Source organism: Diplotaxodon limnothrissa, linkage group LG12 (genome assembly GCF_057381915.1).
Source record: "Diplotaxodon limnothrissa isolate DT_005_m linkage group LG12, D_limnothrissa_male_GT1.1, whole genome shotgun sequence".
Taxonomy (NCBI): domain Eukaryota; kingdom Metazoa; phylum Chordata; class Actinopteri; order Cichliformes; family Cichlidae; genus Diplotaxodon; species Diplotaxodon limnothrissa.
The window spans coordinates 29,579,781-29,594,861 of record NC_140607.1 but is presented as its reverse complement, the minus strand read 5'-3'; the positions used below and the strand labels follow the sequence as shown (position 1 = coordinate 29,594,861).

General features: G+C 40.9%; 1 protein-coding gene across 5 annotated transcripts in view; it reads left to right on the top strand.

Moving 5' to 3' along the window:
- The first annotated feature begins 304 nt into the window (after positions 1-304).
- slc20a2 (solute carrier family 20 member 2) overlaps positions 305-15,081 on the top strand; it is a 46,413-nt gene continuing 31,636 nt past the window's right edge. For 2 of the 5 annotated variants that reach the window (XM_085367465.1, XM_085367459.1), the window contains exon 1: positions 305-579. The gene's annotated coding sequence lies outside the window, so the exon portion shown is untranslated. The other 3 variants (XM_085367460.1, XM_085367464.1, XM_085367463.1) reach the window with 3 other exon arrangements.

Below are 15,081 nucleotides of genomic sequence, written 5' to 3'. Positions count from 1 at the left end.
GATGGGCCTCCTGGCATTTATCTCAAGAGGGCAATGAGCAAACACTGATTTAAAGCAAAGTTCATACACTCGTTGAAAATGTTAATTAAAAAAATAAAATAAAAAATGAATGCGATTGGATGATCACTCGGATATCTTCTGAATAAAAAAAATTAAACCACATTTAGAGATGCAAATTATGCGCATATTAATCGTATTGTTGTAATTCCCCCTCTCACCCCTCATATGGTACCACCACTAGACTGACCACCACTCTCTCTCTCTCCGTTTCCTTCCCTGTCTCACGTTATTCCCCCTCCTTCATCTAAAAGCTGTCATCCTGAGCGGTACTGAGTCGACGGCTCAATCCCTAAACGCCCGGATGAGAGCGGCAGGCGACATTCAGGGCAACACAGTCGCATGAGTCGACCGACTGGAAGGCAACCAGTCCAGTGGGGGACGACAGCGAGTGCAGGAATCTGAAAATTTTCGACGCAACCCACGAAGATCGCTGTGGGAAAAATTCAGACAGAGACAGAGGCGTGGAGGCGAAGAGGAGCGGCGCGTTCCCCCCTCCTCTTGCGGTGTCCTATTTCGTTGGTAAGTACATTTTGCCCATTAAAAAAAACCGCTGCACATGTGCCTTTTCCTCTTCCACGGGACTCGTGTCTCGTTTCGCCACTTTCCCTGCGCGTTTGTTGTGGTCTGCGTCCCCGCGGGCTGCGTTTAAGGAAGAAGAGGCCTGGTAAGTAGCAATATAGCGGCAAAGAGGCATGTGTGTACATTAAAATGGGCTGCAGCAGCTCACGGGCACGCTACGGTGATTCCGAATTGTACTCCTGTTACGTTGACGGACAGCGCCGTGAACGTCACATTTTACCGTGAGTGGCAACATTTTTGTTTTATTTCTGTGCGCTCGTTCCTGTTGTTGCTGCTGATCGCACGCGACAAAACCAGTGAATGAAGCTACACGTGTGTGTGACTCCACATCTGAGAGTCACCAGCTCTTATTCACTGTCCGCTCTGAACCACCGTAGCCGGCCATGGCTTGAATTTGAGAGCTGCTTTCAGTGCCTAATAAATCATTTAGTTGTTAATCACACGCGCGCATTTCTCTCAGGGCTTTTCGTGAGCAGACCAAACGCTGAGGACAACGGTGGTCTCCACTGGGCATGCGCACTACCGCCCCCTTTGACCTATAATATTAATCAGTTGAGAGTAGTAGTAGTCTGTCCTGCACCTCTCAAAAGTGCATCGGGTCGCTTCTCCGGTTTGTTGACAGAACGATTATTGAGTGGAACTTCAGGCGAGTGAGTCGGGCAGCACAAGCAAATAAAGCAGATCCTGTTATTCACGAGCAGAAATGAATCTGTGATGGCAAGCTCTGTAGCTCAAGGCAAGCCTCATTGTCACCATGATGACTATTTTCCAAAGAGAAATATCACAGGGCTGTGGGAAGAACAACAGAATGAACTGGGCAAAACGCTACAGACTGCTTACTCAGAACAAAAATATCACAGTGTAAAAATACGCCATCACAAAATTACTGAAATGTCACGCAAGTGAAAGTAAGATAGTAAGCAAACATTATGCAAATACTCAGAGGTAGGAGTGCCAAATAAAAAGTCCCTGGTAATATATTTTGGCTAGGCTCGTTTTTTTTTTTTGTTTTTTTTTTTTTTTTTTTTACGTGAACTATTTTAAGTGTATGTGAAAACAAATACAAGTAAATTTCAAGTACCTTAAGTTGGGCACCAAAGTGTATGCACTTAGCTATTTTCATAGTTAATAAAAAGTGCTGATTGTCATATTCTAGGCAAATCCAGTTGTCCTCTTGTCTTCTTTAACAATATTTCACTACGTTAATGATATCTGTTGCTACTGCTTGCATAGGAAGTGGAAGTCACATATTACTTATGGACCCATGATGCAGTTTTCTAGTTAATCATTAGTCTGCGTGCTATGATAAGCAGTGGTGAGAAAGGGGCAAAAATATCAGGGTCTGTCACTACCTTACGTGTTTTCCATTCTCTGCTTTTTCTCCTATATGGTTTTGGTAATAAAATATTAGAGCAGTGCTTCGCACAGCAGGGGTTATAACCTGGGAGAATAAAATGCTCTGATTGCTGTGTCTATTCTAGCTTTATCGGCATTAAGACAGATATGGAAGTGCAGAATGATAAGATACGCAGATTAATGACCTCCCTGTCTTTCTACACTTTTATCCTGTTTGTAAACAAAAGCACAACCAACCTAAATGTCCCTGGAGTGAGCTAAAGTTATTTATTTATTTATTTATTTATTTATTTATATGTTTTTCTTAACTACAGGGTGGAGAATGCTAACAAATATGGTACAGAGCAGGGAAGGGTGTTAGGTAACGGTTTGGCTTGGTACTTGCTGTTCAGGGCGTTTGCACCCATGTGGTAATAATGAAATGGTAGTAGAATTTGTTTGCTTCTCTTTACACCATCCGGCCATTTTTGTGTCTTGGATTAACTTTTTTAATAACATGAACAGTAGCCAGTCTACCTAAGCTGGGCTCACTGGCTTTCACGCAGTTATGCAGGGATTTTAAAACGTAAAGTCCTTACACCTTCGGCTGTGGGTAATCTGCTGCTTTAAAGCAGTCTGATTTACTGACACAGGGAACATTTCAGTTCAACTTCTGTGTTTGAGCGTCAGCTTCTTTTTTTTGTTGTACTTATTTACTTGACAGCTTTGGAGAGAAGAAAACATGTTAGTGTGGTTGGACTTCTTTTGACAAAGCTTTTATTAAAGAGTTCCACCACTATCTAGTCGAGTTAAGGTGCGTTCACGGAAACATTATGGTCCACTGTGTTTATGTTTGACTGTACTTTGACCTGCCTTTTGTGAGTGTAATCTTTTTTGAGAGAAAAAAAAACAATCAAACCAAAATGATTCACACTAAATTGCCAGTTCCGTGGCGACAGGGTGCAACCACAGCCTAGACCACATGCTCAATAGTCTCTCTTCTAATGGTTAACCAAATGCTCCATGACAGACACCGAGCACCTCATATTTAAGCTTTGCAGCTAAACCTTGTTTAGTAGAACTTTTGTGTGGAAATTAGCCATCAGTGGAGGAGGGTGGGGGGTGAGCCGAGTTTTTATGCATGGAAGAGGTATGTGTACATTGCGTAATGTTTTCATGTTCAACAGTACACTGAGTGAGCAGACTGGTTTTCGTGGCTGTACTTTTAAAGTACAGTTTGTCGTTTCTAAGAACTTTTTGCCCTCTGCGACTTTGCTTTTAGTTCCGGTTCAACGTTATTTCCCCTGAGGCCTCTCGCGATTACACAAAAATATTTTCTGTCAGCAGGCAGGCTACAGCACTTCATATTATAGTCTCTCTTCATGGAGGAGACCTTCATGTGTTTTGATTGAAGGTGTGATAAAACTCTGAGATTTTTTTGTTAGATTGTTTTTTGTTTTGTTTTTTAAAGTAAAAACCAAACCTGATTTAAATTTGGCTGGTTTTCCCTTCAAGGTTCCTTCCATGTCGTAGAAATGCACGTTCAGATTGCTCCTGTTTTGTTAGGATCGCTCACTTGAAGTCCCACTCTGCCCACTTGCAGGGATATTCACAGGATGTGAATAAACTGTGTCAAAACAACATTTCTAATCATTTCATTTCATTGGGGAAGCTAGGTGCCGTCAAAGGAAGCCAAAGCAGAGGAATTGTGCCAAAAAAAGCCTAATGGTATGTGATAAAGTTAAGGCTGTTTGGACTGAATGTTCTCTGTCCGATGCCTCAGTGCGTCACAGGTTAATCGGTACTGACAGTCCAACCCTGGTGGATACATTCGCAGTAGAAAAAGACTTGTGTGTTCTTTTACCTTGGATACTTTGAGTATCCTTCTACTAATGTTTGGCCACCAACTGGTGACCCAATTCTTGTCACTAATGATGACATTTTATATTAAATTTGGGTCAGAGTGACACAACATTTGAGATTTTGTTTTATGTACATATTTGAGGTCAACAGTGACCCTACAGGGAATGATTTAAGTGTCGTGGCAGCTCTGGTAGTTATGCAGGGCTGCACAAGGAGGCATTGTTGAAGGGGATAAGCACTAAATTTGAATCAAGTGGGGTTTTTAAAAAATTTTAGGTGAAGTCTTATCTTGTTGAAATAGTGACTGCTTTTCAGATGCACAATGATCTTGGTTAATATACAAATTGCTGCAGAGTTGTCACTGTTGTGCTGACAGCTTGTTTCAGCTCCAACAGTTACTTTTAAGTGTTCAGAATAGCAAAATCCTCATATTTTACATGTCATTAACAATTACTTTGTGGAAAAACATCTACTAAATAACAATAAATGTCTTAACTGGGACATTTTAAGACTCGTCAGTGTCCTCTGGTTGACAAAATGTCATAAGGAGTGTTTCCAAGAACCTCACCCTATGATTAGCAATATTACAGCTGGAGTACAACTAAAGCAAAATATTTTTTTTGAATTATTAATTAATCTACAGGTTATTTTCCCAAGAAATGTTTTTGCTCATATGTATTGCAGAGGATAGTGAATCAGAATTTTGCAGGGCCTCCAGTGGCACATTGTTAATAGCAGCCTGAAACCAAGCAGTTTTTATTATTTTATGATGATGTCAAAGAAGACAAAGGAAACAACTTTAAATTAAAATTCTTAAACAAATAATCTAACCCCAATTTTTGGGAATTATAATTTCTTATTACTAGAATAAAATAAAGCTGTACCGTGTTAATATTGTATACATTGATGGCAGTTACACACAGCTATCAGAATTCTGAATTATCTCAGATTTAATTTGGATTTTCTTACATAAAAAGACTAAATTAGTTTGACCTTGTCTGTCAACATGACCTGGAATAAAAGACAATGATAGGAAAAGGTGCTCGCCTCCTTTCAGTTATGGCTGCCCACCGTGCAGTCCGGCCCTTCTGCCAGTGGGTGTGTCTGCGTCGCTGTGGGCAGAAGGGCAGTTGGCACCGGGGCTGGCAGCTTCACAGTCAGAGAACAGTCTGTCTTTCTGATCAGCCCACCTCGCCCTCCGAGCACAATCACCCTGTTATGTCTGAACCCTCCTTCGCCATGGCAACATCACATGATACCACTGAAAGAGCGAGAATCTTCATGCTGTGTGTGTGTGTGTGTGTGTGTATGCGTGCGCTACATGCCTGCTTATGCCAGTATTGCTTAATCCATGTTATTGCTGAAAACCTGGTTAAGCATATCATCAATCACGTGTCTTCTTATTTTGTTAGCTAAGGTCACAACATGCATAGGACAGAAGATGACGGAAAGGTTTGCATGCAAGTGTTTTAAGAGGACACAGAGCAAAACACACTTAGGGGAATCTGCTAGCTATCAGTGATAGAGAAAGAAGACAAAAACAGATCGAGCAAACTTCAAATTTGCCTTTTTTTAATTGTTTAATTTAAGCTGTGCCTTAGGGTCAGGGGGCCATTAAAGCTTGGGATAATAACCCAAACCATTTCAGCTCTTGGACTATTTTACAACCATCAGTTCGGTTTTACCTCAGTACTTAACCAGATTTTAACTATCAGGACGCAAAATACTTGAGGCTGCAATTATACGTTTAAATATTTGTGGCTAGTACACATGTATATGTATGCAGCTGGTTTCAGGGAACTTCTGTCTCCTGCCAAGTTTAGAGCCATAATGCTCATCTATCCGCCTTTACTGCTGTCATGTAGACCTTCATTCTTAGAAACCATAAGTTAACCTTAATAGCTCTTAATGCTGAAATTTTTTTTCCGAGAACTCGTAACACGACGATTGTGGTATTTTTGAAGGTTTCCTCGGTCTTCTTCACAAATATCAGCATTTACTGACTCACTTCTTTAATCGTGCTGCCAGCCGTAGGTTTCCTGTTAGTTTTCCTGTTTTGGTTTCTTTAAAGCTGGAATCTCTCGTTTAAATTGTTAAGGCTGGTGCTTACAAGAAGTTATTGCCTCCTGAACCTTTAGATTCTTCCCATGAGAAATGTAAGCCATTCCATCAAACAACAAAACAATTAGCCATATATTACACTCTGGTATTTTACGATAGCTGTATCATTTTCTCAGTCCTGTTGTGTGCTTTTTTTGGCCCTGTTTGTGCACTCCACTCTGCCCATAAGAGCGGTTTTGTAGTCTTTCTGGTGGCCTTCTGTAAGCGGCAGGGTCTGTATCAAAGCGGCGTCACACAGAGCTTCTCTTGTTCGGATGTTGGCCTTGTGTTAACTATGCTAATGGCATAGCATGACAGGCTTACTGCTAAACTGTGAGGCCTTGCGGTTCTATTTATGGAAAGTATGCATTTTTCTCTTCTTTTCGCTCATGTATGTTTCTCAGGAGCACAGTGGGGCTTGCTTGACATTAATGTGAAATCATTTCGCCACTAAGCCCGGAGGCCAGTTTGAAATTTTGGAAAATGTTTGTTGGCACAGCGCTTAGGGAAATCAATTTTTGTTATTTTGGGGTAATGTGTCTGTGACAAATTGGGTAAAATTATTGAGAATTGGCAGATTTATGTTGGTTGCACAATTTTATTTTAAATAATTTATATTTTATTGCAGATTGTATTTGATTTAAACAGGTCACCTCTTATGGTAGCGTATCGCAGTTTTCTCCATTTTACTCTGCTGTGTGGCGAAATGTGTAAGAGGTCTCAGATATGAATGAGAAACGTGTACATGTCCTGGTTATTGCTGTTGTGTCTATAATGTTGCCACTTATTTGTATTTGACTGTACGAATGAGGCAGGGCTCCATGTAAGGTTGAGCAGCTGGCAGACTGGTTACTGCATACGCTCATGTGACACGGCTATTTCTAGCCAAATCATTCCTTCTCCCTGCTGCCTCCAGCAAGTGCAAGAGCAAGTGGTGGATACGTGACACCTCAGGAAGCCGTGAGGTTAGAAGGTGGGGGCAGTCGTCATAGTCCAGTGGTATCTATCCAGAGGCCACTTTGTGGGATGGGGATAAGCTAGGTAGGACATGACTTGATGGCCAATTGAATGTCTTCAGTAGAAGACTGAAGTAAAGGTATGTGGTCGGAACAGGTTGAGACTGTTGCCACAAAGTTGTAATTTGTCAGACAGTGTTTGCACATGTCACTGGGCACGCTGGAAATAAACACATGAATTGTTGGTTGACACACATCCAACGTTCTTGTTGGGAAGATGTAAAGATATAAGGTGATTGATCAGTTCTGCTGCTTACTTAAAAAACCTTTCAGAATCTAAGTCTGTTTGTTGTTCAGTGTCATTTCTCAACTTCAGTGCCACTTGGATAGGTTGTGGTATTGAATGTGATGTCTTAATAGATGCTTCATCATTTCTTTCTTTCTGTGCTAACATTGCTGTCTTTCACAGACAGCAATATTAGATTCAATATTTACATTTAATAGCTGGATTCTCATAAGCTTAGAACTAATCCATTAACAATACATGGGGCATTGGTTTGGAAGCCACCATGTTGCTATCTTGAATACAGTAGCCATGGTAAAGCGCCAAATGAGGCTTTATGTACGTGGCTAGAGACCGGCCACATAAGTAGTACCTTATGAGTTACTATAAATTTAAATCTCAAAAATCAATCTTTCAAACTATATATGACTGTAACATTTGTACAAAAGATTTGTGTTTCTCATTATGTCATTCTCCTCCTCCACTGCTCTCTCTTTTACCTCATGTCCACTTCATTCTATTCTTTCTCACCTCTAGCCTCATTTCCTGAACTGAAGCCAAGGCTCTAATACATGAAAACATGCATAAACATGCTTATTTATTCCCGATATTTTTGTAATTACTTATTGTCAGCAGATAAGATGTGACCCTCCTCTCTCTCGATAGCTGACAGCCAGCTAAACACAAACAGCTGGTTATAAACTAACATCATGCCAGCTAAGGTTAGGGTCAAGTGTCCTAACAATCACACTTTCCCTCTGATAAACAGTTTGATTAGATTCCCAATGAAGATGAAATCAAACGATGTTGAATCAACTTCAAAGAAAGTTTCACTAATGCCAGCTAACAGTAGCTAACAGTAGCTAACAATAGCTAACAGTAGCTTAAAGGGGCAAAAAAAGGCAGCTCTTATGGACACAAAAGTTCAGGATAACTTCCACAGTTCACCTTGGTATCATTGTCATCGGACAGAAGTAAACTTCATTGACTCGTATTGGGCTCCTTTCATAAGGTTTTGCAGCCTCCTCCAGCATAAATAGACCTGTACGCCTAGCATATTTACAGCTGAGGTAAACAGCAGACTGACGGTCACACTGAGATGAATGGTGGCCAGAGTTGTTTATTCTAATTATGCACTTGAATTGTAAGATGTTAGAAAATAGAACTCAGTTGATTCCGATCAGTCAACTGACATCTATTAATGATATTTTGCACATTGTACCATTAAGATTTGCTGTCATCTTGTGATTCCCGTTTATGTTTTGCATTTAATTCACGTGATGGTAAATGCAAAATTTCCTGTGTTTGCTCATGCCAAGAACTGGTACAGTATAGAAAACAATGAGAATTTGTGTGAGTTAACTGGAATCTCAAGCTGCATGTTGCAACTCTAGTATTGACAAAAATTATCAACAAATCCCAAATTTTAATCATATTTTTATCCAGTCATTTTACTCAATGATTTGTTCCACGGTAAGCACCAATTTACTGCCATATGCATAATTTTTAAGTCTAAAATAGTACCGAGGGAGTACTGTTGTGATCACATATAATTTCACTGAATCATACCATTAAGCTCTCACAAGCTGAGACTACCTATTACAATGTTAGGTGGCATTTTGTACACTTTACGGACGAATTAATCAGAGTATTCAAACGGAGTGGAGGATATGATTGTTGGTCTAATACAAGTCTGTTATTTTTAATAATGGTTAGTTGTATAATTGGGTCTTCTTTAGATGTGTGACAGAAACAAGAGATAATTTTGGAACAGAGTGTGGGCACAGAATACACTCCTATTGTGAAGTAAACCTGATATCAGTCCAGTAAACCAGCGGTCTCCAACCTTTTTTGCGCCACGGACCGGTTTATGCCCGACAATATTTTCACGGACCGGCCTTTAAGGTGTCGCGGATAAATACAACAAAATAAAACTAGTACCGGTACCGAAAAAAAGAAAAAAGAAGAAACCGAGTTAACAATAAACAATAACAAAATAACGCTGAAAACCGATAAAAACCGTGAAAACCATACATTTCACACCCGAGCCTCAACTCTCGCGGCCCGGTACCAAACGACTCAAGGACCGGTACTGGTCCGAGGCCCGGGGGTTGGGGACCGCTGCAGTAAACTACAGGAGGTTAGGATTAAATGTGATTGAACAACTCGGAGGGTTCCCTATACTGAACAGGTGATGACATCTTCATAATGTTTATCACATTCCAGCCCTGCCCTCGGTATACAGCAAGTAACCGTTATGGCCAGCAGCCTACTAATACTTAGAAGGCTTACCCAGCTCCAGTCTGAACTGTAGTCAACAAACCTGTCTACATAATCTTTACACATAAACACGGCATCTTTCAGAATACTGTATATGATATTAGAAAATGTTTACTAGGTGTCTAGGGCCGTGTATAATCTGTAAAACCTGTAAAACAGAGAGTTTTCACATCTTTAGCTCTAATATAATTTGAACTTGCGCAATAGAATCGTGTCTTATTGAGCTTAAGTTCAGGAGTTTTAAAGTACATTTTGAGCTTAAGAATATTTGATTTTGATAAAAGACAGGGTTATATTTTTTTTCCTAAAAGCTGGTAGGCAACTTTTTAAGGAATAGACCACTGATACAAATGTCTGAATGTCAGAGTTAAACTTGCAAACACATCAAAGCATGGCTGTGAGATCAGCTCCGTTAAAGCCCTCTTTTTGAGTCCTGCTGGCTTTTGGGAGATGTTTGCTTAAACAGTTAATGGGAAATGGGACTTATCAGCACTTTGGCGTTCTTACTTGGACAATTTTATAACCTAATTATATTTGTTCAGTCAAGTGTATAGTCAAGAGGACTTTTGTTTAACTGAAATCCCTGATTCAGAAGCATGGTAAGTTGCCATTGAAGCTAGTAGTTGAAAAACTTACTCAAAGTATTTAAAATTCTCCTACTCAAGAAAACTGAGAGTAGAGGGGGGTTGGGGATTTCAGCTTCATTGCACCCCCTACTGGTTGGGCAAGATGATGTTCTGATCTGGAGCCATGGATGGAAAAGTCTTGAAGAAATGAGTTATACCAACAAGATTAGAGGTGACCCAGGCAGAGCTGCCCTCCTCCCCATCCTACCCTCCATCACCGAAACACCAGCAGACCACTTGTCACAACGGCTTTCCTTCAGCACCAGGCATGCTGTGACAGCATTCACACACAGAGAAAGTAGCGCATGTCACACACAGCCTCCAAGGATGCTGCCCCCAAAAATATCACTCCCTGGAGTGTGCACGGCAGCTGTATCAAAATATTGTGTGAAATATTCTGACAAGGCTGCGCATATCAGGACAGATAAATAATTTGCACATTTGTGTAGAGAATTGTTATCAGTTTTGATTGCAGGTTCTTCATTTAGTCCGAACGCTAGGACACTTGTATTGAGCACCTGGGTGTGACCTTAGCTTGCTCCACAAATGCAAAATTGAACACACCTCCTTAAAGTTGAAAAGTGCATTGTGTCTGTGTGTGGACGCCATGTGCCATGAATGTGCGGTGCAGCTTGAATATGTGATAACACTGGCCACACTGTGTTTACTGTGTAATTTTCAGATTAAGCCATTTGTTCTTTCACAGACGTAGCAACGTAGACCAACATCTCCTGCCATGCAGTGTAGGGCTGGGCGATATATCGAGTTTTTTAAAAATATCGATATATTTTCATACGAGATATAAGATGTGACAATATCGTTTATATCGATATAGTCTATGTTACGTTATAATTATACTTGTGGAGCCGCAGGTTTGCCTCTCTTTCGTCCACTTTTGTCTCTACGCTGCGTTACTCGGCCTCGCCTCTCCTTCACTGAACACAACTCCGCCTCCCCCATAGCTTCACCTGCAGGCAATGACAAGATGAAAGCGGAAAATCTCCGTTAGCGAGTTACCGTGCGTGGGGCTGGACGGTGTCAACGTGTTAGCGAGCTAACCGCGCTAACGAGCTAACCGCGCTAACGACATGCAGCCCGGAGGTGCTGCACGGCCTAAAATCCTTTCATTTTCTCAGAAATCGACAGTGCACCTTATGTATGAATTCTGGTTGTGCTTACTGACCGCGAACCGATTTTATGTGGTACACAGCGCTCAGCAATCTGTCAAAAAATGTTTTAATATGACTTTGCTAAGCTACGGAGTTGCACCGCTTGATGGATTGTCAGAGGACTACGGCTACCGAGGAGGAGCCTCGCGGAGTGATACGTGTTCAGAGACCTGTTCAGAGACGTGGTGCAGCTGTGAAATCTATCTCTTTGTTATTACGCTCAGCATCTATTAGTTTACATTTTGACTGCACAATTGTGAGCTTTTTGTTATGCACAAAAACAACATTGTTTTCTTTTATTTATGGACCATGATTATTTAATAAATGCTGATAATTTATTTTTGAGTAATTTCTTCATGTACATCTACGCTGTATGTAAATAAAAGTGCCCGTGTGACAGCTGGGACACAGTGTGACTAAGAACTCTCTTTTTGTTCTTAACTTATGGCTTAAAAAAATAATAATATCGAGATATATATCTTATATCGCCATCCAGGTAAAAAATATCGAGATATGAATTTTGGGTCATATCGCCCAGCCCTAATGCAGTGCTCTGTTGACAGTCCTGGATTCGTGATTGTGATTTTGTTTATGCACGCATTTGTTCACTGGCAGCGGCCTGCCTGTGGACTGTTCCGTCTCTGTTGTCATCAATCATTCCAGGAGATAAACAGAGTATTTGTAGTTCAGAAACGTCTGAGTCTGGAGCTGCTGTGTCCTCAGCTCCCCTTAACTAAGACAATTGAGATTCAGTGCAGTCACTAATATATCGCCATGGTTTTAGTGAGGATACACTTAATTTATGTATTTTAAAAACAGAAAACGAAAAATTCAGACATAAATAAAGAAAGCTGATTTTGATAAATCTGACTGCAAATTCACGACTGATGATGGACTGACCTTTTTTCTCTAATTTAGCATTTGTTTTCCTGTCTGCAAACTTAAGTTACGTCCTCAGTTAGCTTTTTTCCTCTTAGTTTATAAAAATACAGTTTTTTGTTTGTTTTTTTTAAACCCCTTGATGCGATTAAAGCCTGCTGCTGAAGTTGTCATGTGAAAATCCCCTCCCTGTTGTAAACAGTCTAAGTACCATTACTGCAACTCATTCTTAGGACAAAGACATTACCCATGGCTAATGCTAACTACACATTGTTGAGCATTACTCTCAGTTTTCAGAATAACAGCAATGGGGTAATACACCAATTCACTGACTTGCAGATGTAATCTGTCAGGCCTCGTGCCTTTTCTTCGATTGTGTGTAAGCCGTGTACGCTTGGGTCGACATGTAGTTAATTACACTGTGTGGCTGTACATGCATCTATGCAGAGGCCTGGCATTCCTGTAAAGTGGTGCCAAAGTACAGGACCCCACGTACCCCTGCCACCGCTACGTCTGTCACTACGTGCGCGCAGCAGCAGGCCTAATCAAAGCACTTCTGTAATAGTGTTAGCTGTGTCATGTGCTGGAAGCCAGGATTAAGAGCAAGAGGGCACGGCCACTAGATGCAGCTTAGGAGGAGCCATTCTCTTTCATTCTCTTTTTGCTCTGTCTCTCTCTCTCTGGCTTTGTCTTATACTTACGTTTAACCTCACATGCGGTGGCTGCAGCCATCCAAGGTCACTGAAGTGTGTTATACTACAAATACTATAGATTTAATGTGAAACAAAACAAAGCGCTTTCATAATCCTTTTGCTAAAAAAAAAAGTACCCACAGCTTAAAGTATCTGCACATACACGTACTGTTTATGTATCCAATAGTGTCCTCCTTTAACCTTTCTACCACACACTGTTCCACTGGCGGGACACTAGCACCACATAGAACGTTCCCGAACAGCTAGCACTACCAAAAACATCACAAATAGGAGCATGTTAGGTGAATCATTTTGTTGTGCTTGTGTTCTACACATATGTTCTCATACTTTTTATTAGGATACAGAGAAAGTAAGAGAAATTCAAACATAAACGGTAAACAAAATTGGAGGGAAAAATCATTCTCCCCTCCCAAGCAAAGAGCTTTATAGTGAATATTGTTCTGGATCCTGTGGCACTCAGGACCACGAAATCCTATGTCAGCATTTGCTTAAAAGGCCTCATATTTGTCTTTTCGCATTACATAACAATCCCAGAGGTTTTAGATCTCCACTTTGGAGACCATTTGAAGTTTCATGGGTCACTTGGCAGCTTTAGTGTAGACAAAATACTGAGGCGACAACATGCTTTATTCCCACTGGTGTAAACATGGACCAAAACATAATTTAATCATGTTGGTATGTCTCATTTTTCACTGGACTCTTTCGCCATTTTTGCCCTACATTTCCAGCACTCACTTATACCGGCACCCACTTTGTCCCAGTAACACAGTTTAATACCACAGAACATGCCAGCAGTAGATTACCAGTCTCAGCGGTCAAGAAAAAAGTAGGTAGGCTGGAGGTCCTGGTAGTGCTATGTGAGTACAGAGCCAGATCAAAATTGTTCTGCTTCCACATCTAAAAAGAGGAGAGGGTGGCAGGGGGTCGGCACAGGAGTGAAGAAGGAAGCAAGGACAGGGCTGAAGGGGATTTGTTTTTTTGCTTTTGGGTACCTATGCTGATTCGTGGAAAAGAACTGGAGCTGTTCGGGCAAAACTAAGTACGGAAGGGAGGGAGCAAGGAGGGGAAACCGGAGAAAGGGTCAGGGGTAAGATGACTCCTACACTGAGGAACATGGACACAGATGGCAGAAAGTGAAAAAAGCCAGACTGCAGCCTCAAAAAAGGCCCCAAATAGTTGGTAGGTACCAAGCCTAATTGTGTCAGTCACATGATATGAGGGCTTGCCTGAATAACTGGCCCTCTTATTGTTAGTAATAAATTGTTGGCTCTTTTTTTCCTTCTTTGTGGCACTGTTTGATTGGTCTACTAAGATCCCACTTGTGTGCATGGGTTATTCTCAGAGGTGACTAATAGTTTCTGCTTGCCTAAAAGCATTATTCTGAGCACTCCATCCTTTGTGAGCTGCTATTTTAGCCTTGGTGGTTTTTGTGCATTGGGTACATGGGTTATTGTGTGTGTCCTTGGCTTTAAAGTCCCAAATTTATGAACTTCAAGTATAGAAAGTATAATTATTGAAGTTATTGTGACGTTTTCTAGTTTTTTTTATGCATTCAGTCAGTATTTCCTTTAAATACACTGATTTTATTGATCTAAGTTAATTTCCTTATTTGGATGCCTTAGAAACCTCAACAAGGGCGAGCAGTGTTAGGTTCTGTGCAGTGTGTCTGGCTGTTATTTAAAACAGTCATACAGACGCTTAAATAGGGATGAGTCGCTTTACTTGGTTTGCCATTTCTCAGTAAGGGTGTCAAACCCATGCATAGTCTCCACTGAAACCAGAGAGAGCTGACCTTAAGAGTATTTAAACCTAAGCCTTACACAACATTGAAAGCCACAGGGGGGCTCAATTGTTTGCTCTTGCACCAGAGCTCGGTTTAGCATTGATAAAGGCTTGGATATTTGTTAGGTGCATGAGAATGTCATTTTAAAACTGTTTCGAAGATAATTGCTGTCTGAGGGTTAGCCAGAGGTAATTAAGCGGCAAAAGCTTTCATAACACAGATGCAAATCCAACGGTAACAGGGGCCTTATTAGAGACTGTGATGAAAATTTTGTTTCTTTCTCCTCTGATAGTCCAGGAAATGTATTCGATACTTTTGGGGTAATTGGTCTGAGAGTCTCAGTACTACCACACTGAGTAATAGTTGTCCACGCTTTTGTTGTGTCCATACATAGCAGACAACTTGGCAAAGAACGCAAATTGTATCTTTAGGTACTCTGTTACTACCAGTCAGTC